The sequence below is a fragment of the Miscanthus floridulus genome, chromosome 10 (genome assembly GCF_019320115.1).
Source record: "Miscanthus floridulus cultivar M001 chromosome 10, ASM1932011v1, whole genome shotgun sequence".
Classification (NCBI taxonomy): Eukaryota; Viridiplantae; Streptophyta; class Magnoliopsida; order Poales; family Poaceae; genus Miscanthus; species Miscanthus floridulus.
This window is the reverse complement of record NC_089589.1, coordinates 41,417,589-41,436,595: the sequence shown is the minus strand read 5'-3', so window position 1 is coordinate 41,436,595 and position 19,007 is coordinate 41,417,589. Positions and strand designations below refer to the sequence as shown.

Below are 19,007 nucleotides of genomic sequence, written 5' to 3'. Positions count from 1 at the left end.
AGACGCTCGAGTACCTCCTCACCGGTCAGCTCAAGAGCTGGGACCATGCGTGAAGGATCCTCGGCCCCAGAATACTCGAAGCCAAGGTGCTCCCGCTCTTTCAAAGGCTGAACTTGGCGATGAAGAAAGCTCGAAACAATACCGAAGCCGGTTAAACCCTGCTGTTTCAGCATACTAATCCTATCAAGGAGTGGCTGGATCACTTGAATCTCAGCAGGTGACTCAAGTTTCTTGTCCCATTGGTCATTCACCACAGGACCAGATCCAGAGTGGACGACAAGGGAAGGGATCAAATTGACAGCGTAAAACCACTCGGCACGCCAATCTTTTATAGAATCGACCAGGTCATAGTCAAAAAACATAATCTTAAGACCCTGGCGAAACTGAATCCCGCAACCACCAAGAACGCTGGTTTCTTCACGGCGGGGTTGGGGTTTCAGACGGAAGAAAAAGCCAAAAAGAGATAGAGAAGGAGGGATTCCAAGGAAAGCTTCACAAAGATGAACGAAAACGGAAAGATGGAGAACGGCATTAGGGGTTAGATGGTTCAGACTAACCCCAAAATAACCAAGAAACTGATGAAGGAATTCGAAAGCAGGAAGGCAAAGTCCGACGCGGACAAAGGAAACGAAGAGGACAATCTCACCAGGACCCGGAGCTGGAACCTGATGCTCGCCCAGAACTCTCCATTCAGCGATGACTTTGCTTTGGATCAAGCCATCGCTGACGAGCTCGTGCAGCTGATCTTCGCTTGTTGTTGGAGCCGGCCAAACCTTCTGAGCAGCCCTCATGGCCACGAATTCCTGGTTTTCGATCAAAGAAAGGGATGACTCCTCGTCCATGAAGGTCGCCTGGGACTTGCTTGCGGTTTTCTTTTTTCCCATGAACTAGCAGAAGCAAAAAGGCACTGGGGAAGAAGAAGCTAGGATGGTGGAGCTCGGGTGACAGCGACGATGACGGCGGCGGATTTCTGAAAGCTAGGGTTTAAAGGCAAGAGCTGGGCAGCAAAGGAAAGGAAGATAAAAGGTCTTTAAATAGATTTCTTAGTAATAAGAACGGCCCACAAGGCCCGTTAAAACACAGTGTGAGAACGCAATGGTCCATTTACCGATGCAGCTAAAACGACGGAGGGCACAAATCCACACAATGGTACAAACCAACGGGCAGATTTCAGACTTATCCGTCCAGCACCACGGCAGGGTTATCAGATCGCCACAAGAACAACTCGTCAAACCAAGAAGAAAGAAAGAACTACCTCGCAAGGAACAAAAGAACCTGGTTATTTAGGAAAGAACTCGGTAATCTCATGAATGACAGGGATCACAGCAGAAAAGTAAAGGACAACTCAGAAGACAAGATTCATTCCATTACAAGCGACTTCAAAAATAGAAGATTACAAATCCTACAAGACCCAACGAACTTGGCACCACGAAAAGCAAAGTAGCAAAGAGGAACACGGACACGGCTAGGCTCTGGAACGACTACGTGTCCCAAATTGCTACTCGGAAGGACAAACCACCATCGGCTACACTGTTTTCTTCAAAAGACGGACGCAGTGCACCCAAGGCGAAAATCGGCAGCACGGCAAGACAACATGGAGTAGAGAAGGCCGGCGGGCATCTGTCTACCCAAGACCGATGTGATGCTGGATATGGTGTTGATCTGCACCGGACAGTCTCAAGACAGGTGACGAGGATCAACCCAGAACTGCCGGATGAAGGAACGAAGCCCACATCACAAGACTTCCTCCAACTACCGCCACGTACATCCTGGCACAATACTGCCGCGGGATTAGCCTACCTCTAATCCCTATCACAAGACTTCCTCCAGCTACGACAAGACACATAGGAACTACAAAATGTGCCCGGGGGCTGCTCTACTTCACAAACTACCATGTTCATGACCACGAAGGTTTCAACAGAATGTCCAATGGATGAAAACAAGCACTCTAGGACAGTATTTATAGATCAAAGGAGCGGCGCACATGGACTAGGAGTACCAACGAAATAAGACTAACCAAGGACACAGTGAAAAGACAGGACTCAATAATGGATGACTCAGGCAAGAGGGAACAGTACTCGAAGACGGGCATATTCAGAAGAATATACCAGTACAGTACAACCCGTGAACAAAAGGCATTTACACTCAACTACCACCATACAACTACATCTGACAACAGCAGACCATCAAAGAATACGCCAAGACCTCGCGTCCGAGTTCTTCCTGAACAAAACAACAAGGATATACGCTCGGAAGCTGCATGCTGCGAAACTACTCGGATGATGGTTTAATCCAAGACTAAAGGGCTGCTTTGGAAAGATGCCGCAAAACTACTCAAATGATGACATAATCCAACTCTCAGGGACTACTTCAGAACACAAATTTTCAAACAACATAAAGATTCAAGACCCTCTAACTTTTTGTTCCAAATAGCAAGAGGCTCAGGGGCTACACTTAGTGAGTGCCCTTTTTCTTCGAAAAAGCGCACGTTACCAAAAGACTTCCTCAACGCAGACCACTTCAAGACATTCCGACAAAAAGAACCTGGAACAAGCCATATTCGAGTTCTTTTCGATAAAACTTCAACGAACAAACAGAGCAACTTCAAGACAAGATCCTCCAGCTCCTTGTTCCAAATAGCAAGAAGCTCGGGGGCTACAACCAGATGGATGTACTTTTTCTTCAAAAAAGCACTCACCACTCCAAGAAGCGCTACAAGGTTTCACTCCAGAAAGCACTCGGATGACATTTGTTCCTACTCAACAAGACTTGAAGGAGCAAAACAAGACTTTCAGAGCTCAACCATGAAGTGCTCGGGGGCTTGTCAATGCGGGACCCACAGGATACCCTGCAAGGGAGAGAGAAGATCTAGTCCAACTAGGATTCTTCCCATGTAATCTTAGTAGTAGTACTATTTAGTAATCCTACTAGGAAATCTCATTATAAACCGACTAGGACTCTGGCCTCCTAACTATATAAAGGAGGGCAGGGCTCCTAAGAGAGGAGAACAATGGTACACAATACTTCATAATCAATCCAACGCAGAGGCTAACGCCGGCTGGACGTAGGGTCGTTACTCGACTATAGTCGAGGGCCTAAACCAGGATAAATCGACTGTCTCTCGCGTTCACCATCGAGTTCCGCATACGCTGAAGCCCGAACATACTGCCTCGGGTATCCCCGTGGCAGGCTATCGGTGGTGAAACATCGACAGTCCCCAGTCCCTGGCCCAGTCCCATTCCCCTCTGATCCTTCCCCCCCCTCTCTCTCAACCCCGCCGTCGCCACCTCCGCTGTGTCTTCCTCCCCTACACCTACGCCGCCGCCGCACCTCCCTTCTTCCTCCTCCGCCGCCACCATCCCTCCCCATCCCCCAACCACGACGGCTCCATGGAGGCCGAGATCTAGGCATGGTGGCTCGTGAGTCCAGCGGCTGCCAGATCCGGTAAGGGGCCGGCTCCCACGAAGTCCGGTTGATTCAGAGAGGCCCTCCATGGCCTCACCATTGCTGGCGTCGCCAAGGAGGCTAGGCGACCTCAGTGGCACGCCCCCAGATCCGGCGAGACCGCCTCCTACAAAGCTGCTGCGTATCGGATCTAGAGAACTAGCTCTCGCCCCGCCGTCCCCGCTACACCACGGGGCGCTGCAGAGCCACGGCCCAGACTTTCCAGGGGGGCGCCGCCGCCAGCTACGCCCGCGAGATGGAGCGCCTCTCTGCCAAGGAGTCCCTGCTCCTCGCCGTGAGCTCTTGCTCTTCCTCTGCTCTTCTCAGTCCCTCGCCTAATACTACTTGCTGACCTTCCTGTGCGGTGCCTGCGGGAGGCTCTTGTCCCCACACCGTACCAAATTGTAGGCGATACTGTCAAATTCTAACCTGCAATTTTAATCTAAATTTCACTTTGATTTTTTTCTCTCCACAATCTCAGCATGGAAATGATATTTTTCCATGATTGTGTGTCCGACTTGTGAAATGACAGCTAGTTGATACTGAACTTTTGAGGCATTTCTCAACTAGGGTATGTGAATTTCTTCTTACCAATTTCAGTTTAAAGATGCTGGGGATTTTGAGGCCTTGGTCAGCGGGAAGACTACTGAGATGCAGAGGATCGAAGACTCTTGAGGCCACCGTTGAGTTAAACCGTGAACTTACAAATAAGGTGGGAGCGTTAAAAGGAGAGCTGAAGAAGGCATAAGACATGATCAAAGAATACCAGAAAAAGATCGATGGCCTTAACGCTAAGTTAGGCCGTCCCAAGCTGTTTGAGAAGTTAGATGAGCCCTCCACCAAGAAGAACGCCGCCCCTTAAGTTTATGAAACCATTGTAATAGGCACGTTTTTAGTATCGTGAGTCGTGTCGAGTCTTTTAAGTGTTTGTGAACTAATGGTGTGCTAGCTGGATTATTATTGTGATTTATGTGTGATTTGGATCTTTGTGATGAGTGTTGGAACTTTGTGGGGATGTCCATGAGTTCCTTAGCTAAAATATTAAGGTTAACAGTGCTATAATAAATAATTTGGGTTGGTCTATCCTGTCTCTTGCTTGCTGTTTTCTGGAGCAGTCAGTGATGTTTTGGTTATAACTTTTCACCTGTTCGAGCAATGGTCATGAAATTTTTCTGGGAGTATATAGAGTTCTGTGTCTTTCCAATGGCACAAGAATCACCTTTTTATCTGTTTGTATCTGAGAGTTATGACTGTCACAATATGAACTTTTGTGCTGTCTGGAATCTGAGGACATTTTCTGTTGTGGTCTGTTTTTAATTAATGTAACGTCAGAATCAGAAAATGTGGTCTAAATAAAAGTTGTAGATAATTTCTTAAGATTTCCAACCGTATAAAGATCATCTTATTTGGATATCTGGAACTCTAGTTATGACAGTTTTTCTGACCTGCTGATTCTGCATCACGTCCAGAAATTTTCAGAAATTGTTTATCTCTTACATATTGGTGATGTTTCATGTTGGATTACAGATGTCTGGCCGTGGAAGAGGTAGAGGACGTGGGAGAGGTGCTCCACCACCTCCACCACCAAGAGACAAGCGGAGGGAATTCATGCAAGGACATCCTCTGGTTTTCTCTCATGCCGTTGACCCCTTGGAGGCAGATGATTGGCTACACGTAGTGGGGAAACAACTCAACATCGCTTAGTGTGATGATCAACAAAAGGTGTTGTATGCATCGGGACAGCTTCAGGGAGCAGCTCAGACTTGGTGGGAGTCATATCAGTCTGCTCATCCCAACAATGCTCCTGCTATCACTTGGCTAGAATTTGTGAGGGATTTCAAGGCACACCATATTCCAGATGGTTTGATAGAGCTTAAGCAGGAGGAATTCAGATCTCTCAGGATGGGTTCTATGTCTGTCAATGAGTATCACAACAAGTTTGCTCAGTTGGCTCGCTATGCTCCTAATGACATGAGGGAGGATGCAGACAAGCAACGTCTCTTCCTCAAGGGAATTTACTATGATCTCAGGTTGTAGTTGGCTGGTAACACATATGCTAATTTCCAGCAGTTGGTGAATCGCGCTATTGTGCTTGACAATATGCGATTGGAGAGGGATAGGAAGAGAAAGATGAAGGGATAGGTCTCCGGAAGCAACACACGCCCGCGCTATAATAATCAGCAGAGGTATCAAGGTCCAGTTAGTCAGTGGAACCGTGGTCAGTTTCCACAACGCTCTCAGAACCAACAGCAGAATTGGAACCAGCGTACCCCGCAGCAAATGGGCAATCAAACTCCACGCCAGGGAACGCCCAATAGTACCCCGATGAAGAGTAGTGCACCTAGTACTCCCAATAGGTGTTTCCGGTGTGGAGATGTGGGACACTATGCTAACCATTGCCCCCAGAAGCCGAATCAACAGACACCTCAGAAGCAGAATAGCAACCAGAAGCCCGCGTACAACACTGGAAGAGTGAACCATGTGGCGCCTGAGACTGTGGTTGGAGCACCAGAAGTTATGATGGGTACGTTCAACATCAACTCTATCCTCGCTAATGTTCTTTTTGACTCTGGAGCTTCGCATTCCTTTATTTCACAAGCATTTGTTAGAACACATAGCATACCTTTAATTGCAATGAAGACCCAAATGCTAGTAAATTCACCAGGGGGATCAATACCTGCTGCACATTGTTGCCCTTCAGCAAGTCTTACCTTAAGGGGGGTAGACTTCACAGTCAGTCCTATTGTGTTGAGAACTTTTGGGATCGATGTGATTCTAGGTATGGATTGGATGAAAGAACACCGAGCTATGATTCAGTGTCAGGAGAGAGTTGTAGTAGTGTCAACACCAAAGGGAGATCGAATCAGTGTTGGCGTGACAGTGCAACCACCACCAACAGCTATAGTGAATCAACTAGATGATGATGCTAATCCCTAGGACCGTGTTGTGGAGGAGTTTCCAGATGTCTTCCCCGATGATTTGCCAGGTATGCCACCTGACCGTGATATTGAGTTTATAATTGAATTATTACCTGATACCGCACCTATAGCTAAGAGACCATATAGAATGGGGGTTAACGAATTAGAAGAACTTAAGAAACAATTGAAAGAGTTGTCAGATAAAGGTTTCATTCGTCCTAGTGCATCACCTTGGGGAGCGCCTGTGATCTTTGTTGACAAGAAGGATGGAACACAGCGTATGTGTGTGGATTATTGATCTCTTAATGAGGTAACCATCAAGAACAAGTATCCGTTGCCTAGAATTGATGACTTGTTTGACCAGTTGAGAGGTGCTTGTGTGTTTTCTAAGATTGATCTGCGTTCTGGTTATCATCAGTTGAAGATTCGGAATACTGATATACCAAAAACAGCTTTCACTACGAGGTATGGGTTATATGAGTATACAGTTATGTCGTTTGGTTTGACCAATGCACCTACCTACTTTATGTATATGATGAATAAGGTGTTTATGGAGTATCATGATAAGTTTGTGGTAGTATTCATTGATGATATATTGGTATTCTCTAAGACTGAAGATGATCATGCTGAACATCTGAGGTTGGTGCTGTAGAAGCTTAGAGAGCATAAGCTGTATGCTAAGCGGAGTAAGTGTGAATTCTAGTTAAGAGAAGTCTCTTTTCTTGGACATGTGGTTTCTAATGGTGGCATAGCAGTGGATCCAGGCAAGGTGAAGGATGTACTGAATTGGAAGCCACCTACTGATGTAAGTGAGATCCGTAGCTCTCTCGGTTTAGCTGGTTATTATCGAAGGTTCATTGAAGGTTTCTCCAAGCTTGCTAAACCCATGACAGCCCTGTTAGAGAAGAATGCTAAGTTTGAGTGGTCTAGTAAGTGTTAAGCTAGTTTTGAAGAATTAAAGAAGCGGTTGACAACAGCGCCAGTGCTGATTTTGCCTGATCTAAATAAGAAGTTCTCTATCTATTGTGATGTGTCTCGTCAAGGATTGGGATGTGTTCTTATGCAAGAGGGTAGAGTTGTTGCTTATGCATCTAGACAGCTGAGGAAACATGAGTTGAATTATCCTACTCATGATTTGGAGTTAGTAGCTGTGGTTCATGCATTAAAAATATGGAGACACTATCTGATTGGGCATAAGAGTGATATCTTTACCGATCATAAGAGTTTGAAGTACATATTCACTCAGACGGATCTGAATTTGAGACAACGTCGTTGGTTGGAACTGATCAAGGATTATGATCTGGAGGTGCACTATCATCCTAGTAAAGCGAATGTTGTGGCTGATGCACTTAGTAGGAAGAGGTATGCCAATGAGCTTGAGATGGCGCCTGTGCCAAAGGATTTATGGGAAGAGCTTTAGCACTTGAACCTTGGTATTGCTTATAATGCTATGGAGATAGAAGTGACACCTACACTAGAGCTTGAGATACATAAGGGTCAGTTGGAGGATGAGAAACTAAGGGAGATAGCAGGTAATGTAGCGCTTGGGAAAGCTCCAGGTTTCATCATAGATGAGAATGGGACCCTATGGTTTGGAAAAAGAATCTGTGTGCCTGAAGTGAAAGCCATTCGTGATGCAATTCTATGTGAAGCACATGATTCAACTTATTCTATCCATCCTGGCAGTACTAAGATGTATCTGGATCTTAAAGAGAAGTATTGGTGGTATGGTCTGAAGAAAGATGTAGCTGAGTATGTTGCTATATGTGATACTTGTCAGAGAGTGAAAGCTGAGCATCAGCAACCTGTAGGATTGTTGCAACCTATGAAGATACCTGAGTGGAAGTGGGGAGAAGTTGGAATGGACTTCATAGTGGGGTTACCACGTACTCAGAAAGGTTATGATTCAATATGGGTGATTTTGGATCGTTTGACTAAAGTTGCTCACTTCTTACCTGTCAAGACCACTTATAGAGGACCAAAGTTAGCAGAACTATACATGGAAAGGATAGTGAGTTTGCATGGTGTTCCAAAGAAGATTGTGTCTGATAGAGGTTCGCAGTTCACTTCTCATTTTTGGAAACAGGTACACACTTCGCTGGGTACAAAGTTGAATTTTAGCACAGCCTACCATCCTCAGACTGATGGATAGACAGAGAGACTTAATTAGATTTTAGAAGACATGTTGAGAGCATGTGCGTTGCAGCATGGTACTAGTTGGGATAAGAGTTTGTGTTATGCAGAGTTCTCATACAACAACAGCTATCAACAGAGTCTCAAGATGTCACCGTTTGAAGCTTTATATGGGCGTAAGTGTAGAACACCCTTGTTTTGGAATCAAACAGGTGAAAGTCAAGTGTTTGGACCAGATGTGCTTAGAAACACTGAAGAGCAGGTGAGAAAGATTAGAGAGAACCTGAGAGTGGCACAAACCCGTCAGAAGAGCTATGCAGATAATCGAAGAAGAGACTTGGTATTCGAAGAAGGAGATTATGTCTATTTAAAAGTATCACCTATGAGAAGTGTGAAAAGGTTCAACATGAAAGGTAAACTAGCCCCAAGGTATGTTGGTCCGTTTAAAGTTTTAAAGAGATGTGGAGAAGTGGCTTATCAGTTAGAATTGCCTGAGAGCCTGTCTGGTGTCCATGATGTGTTCCATGTGTCTCAACTTAAGAAGTGTTTGCGTGTGCCTGAGGAGCAAATACCATTAGAGGAACTTGCTATTAAGGATGATCTGACATATGAGGAGTTTCCAATTAAGATTTTGGATATAGCTGAGAAAGTTACGAGAAGCAGAACAATTAGGATGTGCAGGGTTCAGTGGAATCGGTATTCGGAAGCAGAGGCAACTTGGGAAAGAGAAGATGATTTGAGAAAGACATACCCACAGTTGTTTGAGTAAGCACAGCCTAATCTCGAGGATGAGATTCTCTTAAGGGGGGTAGATTTGTAACACCCAAAATTTTGCACCATTTTAAAATAGCTGAAATTGATTTTTAGTGCAATTTTGTGAGCATGTCAATAAAGTAAAATAAATAACTTTGTGAAACTAAAATTTATCCTAAGCTTAGGAACAGGTTGCTGCATACATGCTGATGCATATTTTATTATGTTTGACTGGTTTTTGTAGCTTTTGAAAAGAGTTTCAATTTCCTTTTGAAAAGGTTGATTCAAATTCTAGAAAATAAAAAGAAAAGGATAAAACCTCACCTCTCTCACTCTCTTGGCTTTTGGCCCAGCAGGTAGCCGAGCCCAGCTCATCATGCTGAGCAGGCCTATTCCTCCTCCTTCTTGGGCCACAGGCCAGCCTAGCCCACGAGCGCCAGCGGCAGTAGCCCACCTCCTTCCTCTTTGTGCCGCCGATAGCTGGGGCCCGCACCTCATCTTCCTCCTCCGGCTCGGTGTCAAACCGGACACCGACCGAGCGTCTATCCACGTGCCTGGGCGTCCACGCCACGTCCTGCCCCTATAAAGGCCGAGTCGCCGCGCCCATGATCTATTTTCCCGAGCCCTAGCGATGCGCCACCCTCGCCCGAGCTCTCCTCGCGAGCCAAAACCCTAGGCCGCCGCCCAAGCTCGCAATTCGCCGTAACCGTCATCCTTCTCGTCCCTGTAAGCACGCAAACAAGTTCGCCTTGATTCCGTGAGTCTTCCCGAGTTTTTCTTTGGTACAATTTCACTTATTTCGTGTCTTCCCCGTGCACAGGAGCTCCATCGCCACCGCATTGAGCCACACGCCATCGGTGACTGCCATCCGCCTCCATCACCTAGCTAGGTGAGTCCGCGTCGAGCTCCTCGTTCGAATGGACCCGGTCCCGTGCCAAATGGTGGCCGGAATCGCCTGAACCGGCAGCACCGGCAAGAACCTCACCGCCGGCCATGTTGCGCCGCCGCGCTGGCCTTCTTCTCCGGTTGGCAGCGCCGCCCCTCCCTCCCGATCTAATCTGGTCCGTTCGGATTGGATCCAACGGTCCGAAACGCACCGTACCCCTTCAGTTGGCCTTTTGGCTAAAGAGCCCCTGGGTTCTTTAGATGTTGAACCCGCAGTCCAAAGCGGATTCCATTGAATACGCTTTCTCTTTTGGAAAACGTATTTTTTGTTTAACAGATTCAAAATCAAGTTCCATCTAATTACAGTTTTGCCACTACCTTTAATTGCTCATAACTTATTCGTTTTAACTCCAAATTGGACTGTTCAACTTGCGTTAGATTCATCTTTTCGAGATCTATCTGTTCATATAGTTTGTCACCATGTTTTTGAACTTTAAATTTCAAGTTTAGATTTAATCTATTTCTTTCATAGGGAAACTTGTTTTAATCCTAACTTTCTCGTTGTAACTCCGTTTTTTGTGATCTTCGCGTCTGTGTGATCGTGGCGACGTATAGAATAGTTTTATGAACTTTTCAAAACTGTTTGTCTCTATTGGTGTACTGTTTAATTAAATTTATTTGTTTGCCTCATGTATGATTGCTCGGATGATTGTATGTTGCTGCTTGGTGATGTTGATCGAGTTCAGACGATGAGGTTTATGTTGGTGATCAAGAGAACTTCTACGACCAGCAAGACCAGCAAGACTTTCAGGAGAACTCTGATCAAGGCAAGTATAGCTAAGGACCATCCTTGTTGTCCTATTCATGATGCTAACTAAAATACATATGCATGTGTCTTCCTTGTTACCCTTGATAGGATGCCTTAGCAATTGAATACCTTATACCTTGTCACCTTGGGAGGTTTGCATTTGGGTAGTAACTTTGCTAGCGCAATAATCATGATCTTGAAACTTGATTAATGAATATGCTCTAAACATAAACAAGATGACTTTTTAGCAACAGAAGGGCTTGTCTTGTAACTGATTATCCGAGATTAACGTACAGCTGTGAGGGCTATATGGCTCTGGCTCTAGTTATTTGAGAAATCCTTTTCTAGCTGGTTAGAGGTCTACGAGTTGGGTATAGGACAACCTCTATCCTGTTGAGCCTAGCTTTGGAAGTGGCCTTTTACTTTTTTTGGAAGGGGGGTTCCTATATCTGATGACCCTACAGCCCTGGCCGGTTAGATGAGCTCTTGGGTGGCTTTATATGGTTCTCGGTGTTTTGGGATTGATCCACCCACTCATTTGGGAAACATGACTCACAGTGAAAGTGTACACCTCTGCGCAGAGTTAACAATCTGGTATACTAGCCATGCTCACGGATACAAGTGACCTTGGAACACTTACATTAAGGGATAATGACTTTTACTTGTTAAGATGATCGTTTATGTTTGTTTAAGACATTGATTATTCATGTTCATTGATCATGTGTTATGGGATTATTGCTACCTTGATGTTAATAAATGCTAAACTTGATGATGACTTAAATGCTAACCGCAGTAAACTAGTGTCAGCTATTTGAGCCTCATGAACCCTTAGTTATCTTGTTAAGTACGACATGTACTTATGCCCTGCTTTATCTTTTATGTTGGAAAAATCCCGGATGGGTAACAGATCGAGATTGGATTGAAGATTATCGTGATGAGTATTAGGCTTGGTGTTCACTAGTTGACGTCCCTATTGGAGCTTCCGCAAGAGAGTTAGCTTAGTAGCTATTATATCTATGTTTGAGACTATGTGTTGAATATTTATTCGCTATGTAATAAACATTGTGTTGGTACAATTCACAATTTGTCCACTTATGTGTGCAACCGTTCCTAGGGTGCACATAAGACTTTTATACATCCTCTTTTGTTCTTAAAATTGGGTGTGACAACGAGGAAGAAGAGGGTTGCACATAGAGGAAAGTCCTGCCCTATCGATGTGGTACCAGCCCGTGATTGATCGCCTACGTGCTATATTTGAGAACCCCGAGGATGCCAAGCTAATGTCCTAGCATGCATTTGATGATCGCACAAAGGACAATGGCAAGCTACGACTCCCAGCTGATGGCCAGCAGTGGAAGCATTTCAACGCTAAGTTCCCAGAGTTCAGCAACGAGGCGAGGAACGTCAAGTTCGTGCTGAGTACCGACAAGATGAATCCGTTAGGTGACCTCAGCAGCTCGCACAACACTTGCCAGTCATCCTCACCATCTACAACAAACCTCCCTGGTTATGTTAGAAGCACATGTATCTTTTGCTGACCATGCTTATTTCTGGACCGAAGCAGCCCGACAATGATATAGATGTGTTCCTAGAGCCATTCATGGAGGACATGAAGAAAGTATGGGAAGAAGGGGTCAATATGATGGATGCGTCCCTAAAGGAGTTCACTCTAAAAGCCATCATGTCTGTCACCGTCACCACTTACCATGGTCTTTTTCACTATCGGGGCAGATCAAAGGGAAGACTAGCTGCGTAGTTTGCATTGACGGTACTTGCTATACTTACCTTAATGCATCCAAGAAGATGGTATACATGAGGCATAGGCGATTCCTCGTCAGATAGCATAGGTACCGAACAACTACGATGAAAAAAGTACTTCGACAACAAGGACGAGCCGCAAATTGACAAGCTAGAAAACACTAGGTACGGGCAAAAGGTGTTTGACATGGTGAAGGGCATTGAGGTTGAGTTTGGAAAGAAGAAGAAAGAGAAAGATGGGACCACGACAAGGAAGAGAAAGTAGGCACTTCGTTTGGAGTTTGAGGGCCTCGCGCAAGTATCACTACTACATAAAAGATTTTTAGAGATGGTCAAAAGTGATATTCAGAGACGGTTTTAAAACCGCTACTATGCCAATGATCGTAAAATAATTGATTTTCATAGGCGGTTTTAAAACCGCCTCTAAAATTTGATTTTTAGAGGCAGTTCTCTTAAGTCAACCGCCTCTGAAAAATTTTCAAATTTTTTAAAATCATTTAGAGTCTAAAAAAATAAGAAAAACTATTTTTAATATAGCTCGAAGGGCTGAGGATCGGCCGACCGTCCACAGCTCACATGATTTATTTTTCACTTGTTTTGAATAAATGCCTACACCCGGATTCGAACCCACAACCTCTCCCTCGCGTGATCCATCCTCTTCCACACACCATGCAATCACATGTGTCAAGTGCTATGATGCTGTCTATTTGTACTAATATGTATGAATCTTATGATCAATATTTTAGCTCATAAACAATCTTAAATGAGAAAACTTTTTAACTATGAAGTTTTAGAACTCGTCGAGCACTCCAACTTTGATATAGAACATTTCACTACGTGAAAAAACGGTTTGTAGCAATGGGATAAATTTTTTGTAGGGGCCGCTGGTGATGGAGCCGCCCCTACAGTGGCGTGCTAGGAAGCCATTAGACCAGCCGCCCCTACAAATGGCACAGTAGGGATGGCTAATAATACGAGCCGCCCCTACAAATAGGGTCGATTTGTTGAGCCGGCTCACTCACCAGCCGCCCCCAGTGTTACGATTTGTAGGGGCGGCTCAATCACCAGCCGTCCCTATAAATCACTTGTACAACAAATATCTCCTAGTCCTCAGTCCCCAGTCCCCGGCCCGGTCCCGTTCCCCTCTGATCCTTCCCCCCCTCTCTCTCTCTCTCATCCCCGCCATCGCCACCTCCGCCGTCTCTTCCTCCCCTACACCTACGCCGCCGCCGCACCTCCCCTCTTCCTCCTCCGCCGCCACCATCCCTCCCATCCCCCAACCACGACGGCTCCACGGAGGCCGAGATCTAGGCATGGTGGCTCGTGAGTCCAACGGCAGCCAGATCCGGTAAGGGACCGGCTCCCACGAAGCTAGGTTGATTTAGAGAGGCCCTCCATGGCCTCACCTTCGCTAGCGTCGCCAAGGAGGCTAGGCGACCTCGGTGGCACGCCCCTAGATCCGGCGAGGTCACCTCCTACAAAGCTGCTGCGTATCGGATCTAGAGAACTAGCTCTCGCCCCGTCGTCCCCGCTAGTCCGCGAGGCGCTGCAGAGCCCCGGCCCAGACTTTCCAGGGGGGGCACCGCCGCCAGCTACGCCCGCGAGATGGAGCGCCTCTCCGCCAAGGAGTCCCTGCTCCTCGCCGTGAGCTCTTGCTCTTCCTCTGCTTTTCTCAGTCCCTCGCCTAGTACTACTTGCTGACCTTCCTGTGCGGTGCCTGCGGGAGGCTCTTGTCCCCACACCATACCAAATTGTAGGCGATACTGTCAAATTCTAACCTGCAATTTTAATCTAAATTTCACTTTGATTTTTTCTCTCCACAATCTCAGCATGGAAATGATATTTTTCCATGATTGTGTGTCTGACTTGTGAAATGACAGCTAGTTGATACTGAACTTTTGAGGCATTTCTCAACTAGGGTATGTGAATTTCTTCTTACCAATTTCAGTTTAAAGATGCTGGGGGTTTTGAGGCCTTGGTCAGCGGGAAGACTACTGAGATGCAGAGGATCGATGTCAATGAGCGAATTGTTGGACTTGAACGCCTGAATCCGACACCACATGCCCCACAACGTAAGTGTTATGGCTAACAAAAAACGTATTATGTGCTGTATCTTGCTTGAGATAATTTTCATAGTAACCCTATGATTTAGCACTAAGATGAGATGAACTTTCTTTCATTCTGACCAAAAAAGCTTTTCTGTGTAAGCATATTACATTAACTTGAATTCCTTCTATTTACTTTGCAGGTCGCCGTTTCTGGAAATTCGATGGGACTTTGAATGGTTTGGTGATAGCAGTCCTGGAGCATTTGCGGCCCGTCTTTTGTTTGAGTATGTCCCTGTCGCTGTTTGTTGGGTGCAAGTTATAATTTCAATATTTCATTTGACTTGAATTCATTTGTGTTCTAATTTGAAGGAGGTCACCTACAGCTGTTGCACACTTTACAAGACTTGATGTGTCGATCAAGGATGGATACTCCAAGCTCTCATCTAGCCTCAAGTTTCTAAATACGGTAATGCCAGAAGATTTTAGGAGTGTACCTACTATTTTTGCATAGTTTATGGGATCCATCTTTGATTCTTAAGTATATTGGTTCTATATGACATTTATGTGCCTGGCAAGTCAGTATCGCTTACAAGTTACAATATGTAGGATTCACCTTTTATAATAAAACCAGTCTGTGTCTATATCTGTGTTAGTAACAGATTGTGCGCAAAAGCTTCCATAAGCTGAGGATACTTCATAATTATGCTGAAGTCATTTATTAGCAGGTCGTTTGTATCTGTATATTTTTTTTGAAATTAGTACACATTAGTATCTGTATTATCTGCAAGCTGAATGTTTCTGTGTGATTAGGGATTATTTTATTGTTGCACTGCCATTCTCACTATTTAGCAACTTCCTTTTTTATGTTTCCAGATACAAAGCAAGTTCCTACTGACAACTCAATTGTCTGTTGAGGGCCCCATCAGAATGAAAGAGGAATACGTTGAGGGCCTTATAGAGATTCCCAGAATCAATGAAGAATCATTGCCTGAACAGTTAAAGGGCTTGCTTGGCCAAACTGCATGAGCTCTACAACAACTTCCTAGCCCTGTTGTTTCAGTGGGGCTTAAAGTGTCACTTGGTAAGTATGCAGGGCTTCACACTCTTGTAGCAATATGCTAGTTAGAATACTATCATTGCTGGAACTATATATACTAGGCACACACGCTTCTAGTTTCTGAGGTCGTATTGCCTGCTTAGATAAAGAGACTACTGATTTTGTTATATGAATTCTTTTTGTCAATGGATTCTTGCCAACTTATTTGCCAAAATATTAAATTGTTGAGGAACATGTTAACATTGGCAGTTGAGGAATGCTTCTTTGGCTTACTCTCAGGGTTAGGAAACAAATCGGTCCTAATATTGGGAGGGATTCAATTGTTTATAGGGTCGTAAAAAAACCTTTTATGATTTTTTAAAAGTGACATTCCTTTTTTACATGTAAATTTAACAGTCATTTCATTTACGTTTTGATTTGCTTGGTTGTATCGGATTGGAGTTGGAGTGTTGGACTATAGTAGATTAGTATGAGGGGGAGGTGGTTCTTGCTGAGCAGGCTGACAAGACTGGGAAAGCAGCCCTTCTGTGGATGACAAGGCCACATAACATCAATGTGAGATTTTTTTTTGTTATTGACTTTTGTACATGCGTGAATCTCTTTGTACAATGCAAGAATTACTATATTTGGCTTCACACTTAAATTGATTTATTTTCAGGGGAGCTGATTGATAATTTTCTGCAGACCACTGCTAACCAGCTGACTGTCTATGGGTATATTTCTAATAATCTATGGTTTAAATACATGTTCTCAATTGTATTCTCATTTATCACATTGTCAAATTTCATTGTCGTAGTCTCTTCTGGTTACAAGAGGGACTTAACGAAAGTGAGCTTTGTGTCTTCTTCCATAATTTGAGTACTTGAACTGGAGCTGTCTTTATTTCTTATGTATATTTATTCTACAGTACAACGGAAGTCTATATCTCCTAGCAACTGATTAAGGTTTTATAAGCCAAACTGATTTGGTATGGCAAAGGTTGGATGAGGTTTGTTAACTCCTGTGATTATTTTAATTCTCGCTTGAGATCAAAATCTTTACTGATCTTTTTCATTCTCAACTGACAATCATTAGGTGAATGGAGATGGGGTTTTTCTTACCAGCAACTTCACACCCTGTAAGGCTGAAACTCCAAGAAATGATTCATGGAATGAACAACAAGCTATGATGAGTACTACTGTATGTATAACATCAATAAACTGCTATAGTTGTTATTAGGTACATTAATGTTAACTAGTTCAAATTTATCTTTGTTCACAGGATTATCTTGCTCAATTTGACAACACTTTTGGAAAGTATGTTCTTCCTACCTGTTTTTCTCAATGTGCTTTATTGTTGTGTGTGTACAACATTCCTAATTTGGATTTCAGCAACCATGTGAATCTTGTATGAATGGTACCGTGCAGAAAATGTCCGTCAGTAGGGCTATAAATGATATGCTAGTTGAAGCTATAGTTTCTTTTCTGATCTGTTGATTGTTGCTGTTAACCAAGCGCAATAACTTTCTTGAACTTCGACTATTTGATGGTTTTCTGTCATTGTGTATTGGACTGTCGGCTTAGCATGTACTTGAATGACCAATATATGCCTTACTGTGATTTTGAATGTGCTCAACGTGCTAAATCATCATAGATGTGCACTCCTGAGTCACTTTGCATGTGTTATCTAAATTCTAACGCTACCACATTGGCCCTCCTATGCTTGCAGCTCTGATCTGGAGCTAGCTATAGCACTTCAACAACAAGAGTTTGAGCGGCCCTTCCATGTATCTCAGTATCATTTTCATGTCTTTGTGAAAGTGCTAAGATGAATAATTGTATGCTAAGCAGCCCTTCCGTCGAATTTGAATTGTAAATTTATTTTTTTTGGCGGAAAAATGATTTATAGGGGTGGTTGGTACTGTAGCCGCTCCTACAAATCGATTTGTAGGGGCAGCTGGTGTTCCCAGACCGCCCCTATAAATCGATTTGTAGGGGCGGCTACAGTACCAACCGCCCCTACAAATCGATTTTGTAGGGGCGGCAGGTAACACCAGCCGCCTCTACAAATCGATTTGTACGGGCGGTCTGGGAACCGCCCCTACAAATGCATGATTTGTAGCCCACCCTTTCATAGGGGCGGCTGGCAAAACCGTCCCTACAAACAGTTACCAGCCACCCCTAAAACGTTTTTCTACGTAGTGTTTCTCCATCCAAGGTTATTTGAAAAATTTAAAAATTTAAAATTCAAAATCTGAGACTTATTTATATATTTGGAACCCTAAATAATTCCAAACAAAAATTTTATTAACTATAAAGTTTTAGATCTCGTCAAGCTCTATAATTTTAATACAAATTTTATCTTCATCTGACTTTATTTAAAAAAGATATGAATTTATTTGTGCTACAGCTATTTTTAAGGATGGTTGACTTAGTCAACCGCCTTTTGAAAAATCGATTTTTAGAGGCGGTTGACTTAATAAAACCGCCTCTAAAAATCACTCATTTTTAGAGACGGTTGACATAAGCAACCGTTCTTGAAAATAGCATTTTCAGAGGCGGTTCGCTTAACGGAACCACCCTAAAAATGAATACATTTTTAGAGGTGGATTTCTTAGCGGAACCGCCCCTAACAATTGATTTCTAGCAACGGTTGTATAGCTACGGTGCCTCCCACGAAGGTTAGTGACAGCGTGCTAAGACAACGCTTCTGTTAGAAAAGGGAGGCGCCTCTAAAAATCATTTCTATACTAGTGTATATAATAAATATGGGCACAATGTTCGAGGGCCTCGTGCAAGTATATAATTAATGCAAGTTCTTGTCCTCGACAGATACCGGTGTTGCCTCTTTGTTTGGAGTTCGAAGCGGAGGAACCACCTTCCTGGGCACTTCTTCAACCACATTAGCCGATGGAAAGCCACCGTTGAAAAGGGGCCAACAAGGGAGGCACTAGAAGCACGATCAAATGCATGTGATATACTAGGTGGGGCCACAGGGAGAGCCCTTGGAACCAAAGAGCGTCATCGGCACCTTCAGCAAACCAGTGCTCCTGTATAGTCATGGAGAAGGTGCCTATCACATATGACAATCGGAAGACAGTCCAGACGACCTCAAGGGTGCGGTGTGGGGAGAGATGAAGAGGGCGGTTCACATATCCAATGGAGGGCTATGATGAAGGGAAGTGCAAGGGGCATGCGCTATTTGTTGCATGCAAAGCGCTTCGA

At 44.3% G+C, this 19,007-nt stretch overlaps 1 pseudogene; it reads left to right on the top strand.

Moving 5' to 3' along the window:
- Positions 1–14,279: 14,279 nt before the first annotated feature.
- On the top strand, positions 14,280–17,614 carry LOC136488478 (probable plastid-lipid-associated protein 13, chloroplastic; annotated as a pseudogene).
- Positions 17,615–19,007: the final 1,393 nt, after the last annotated feature.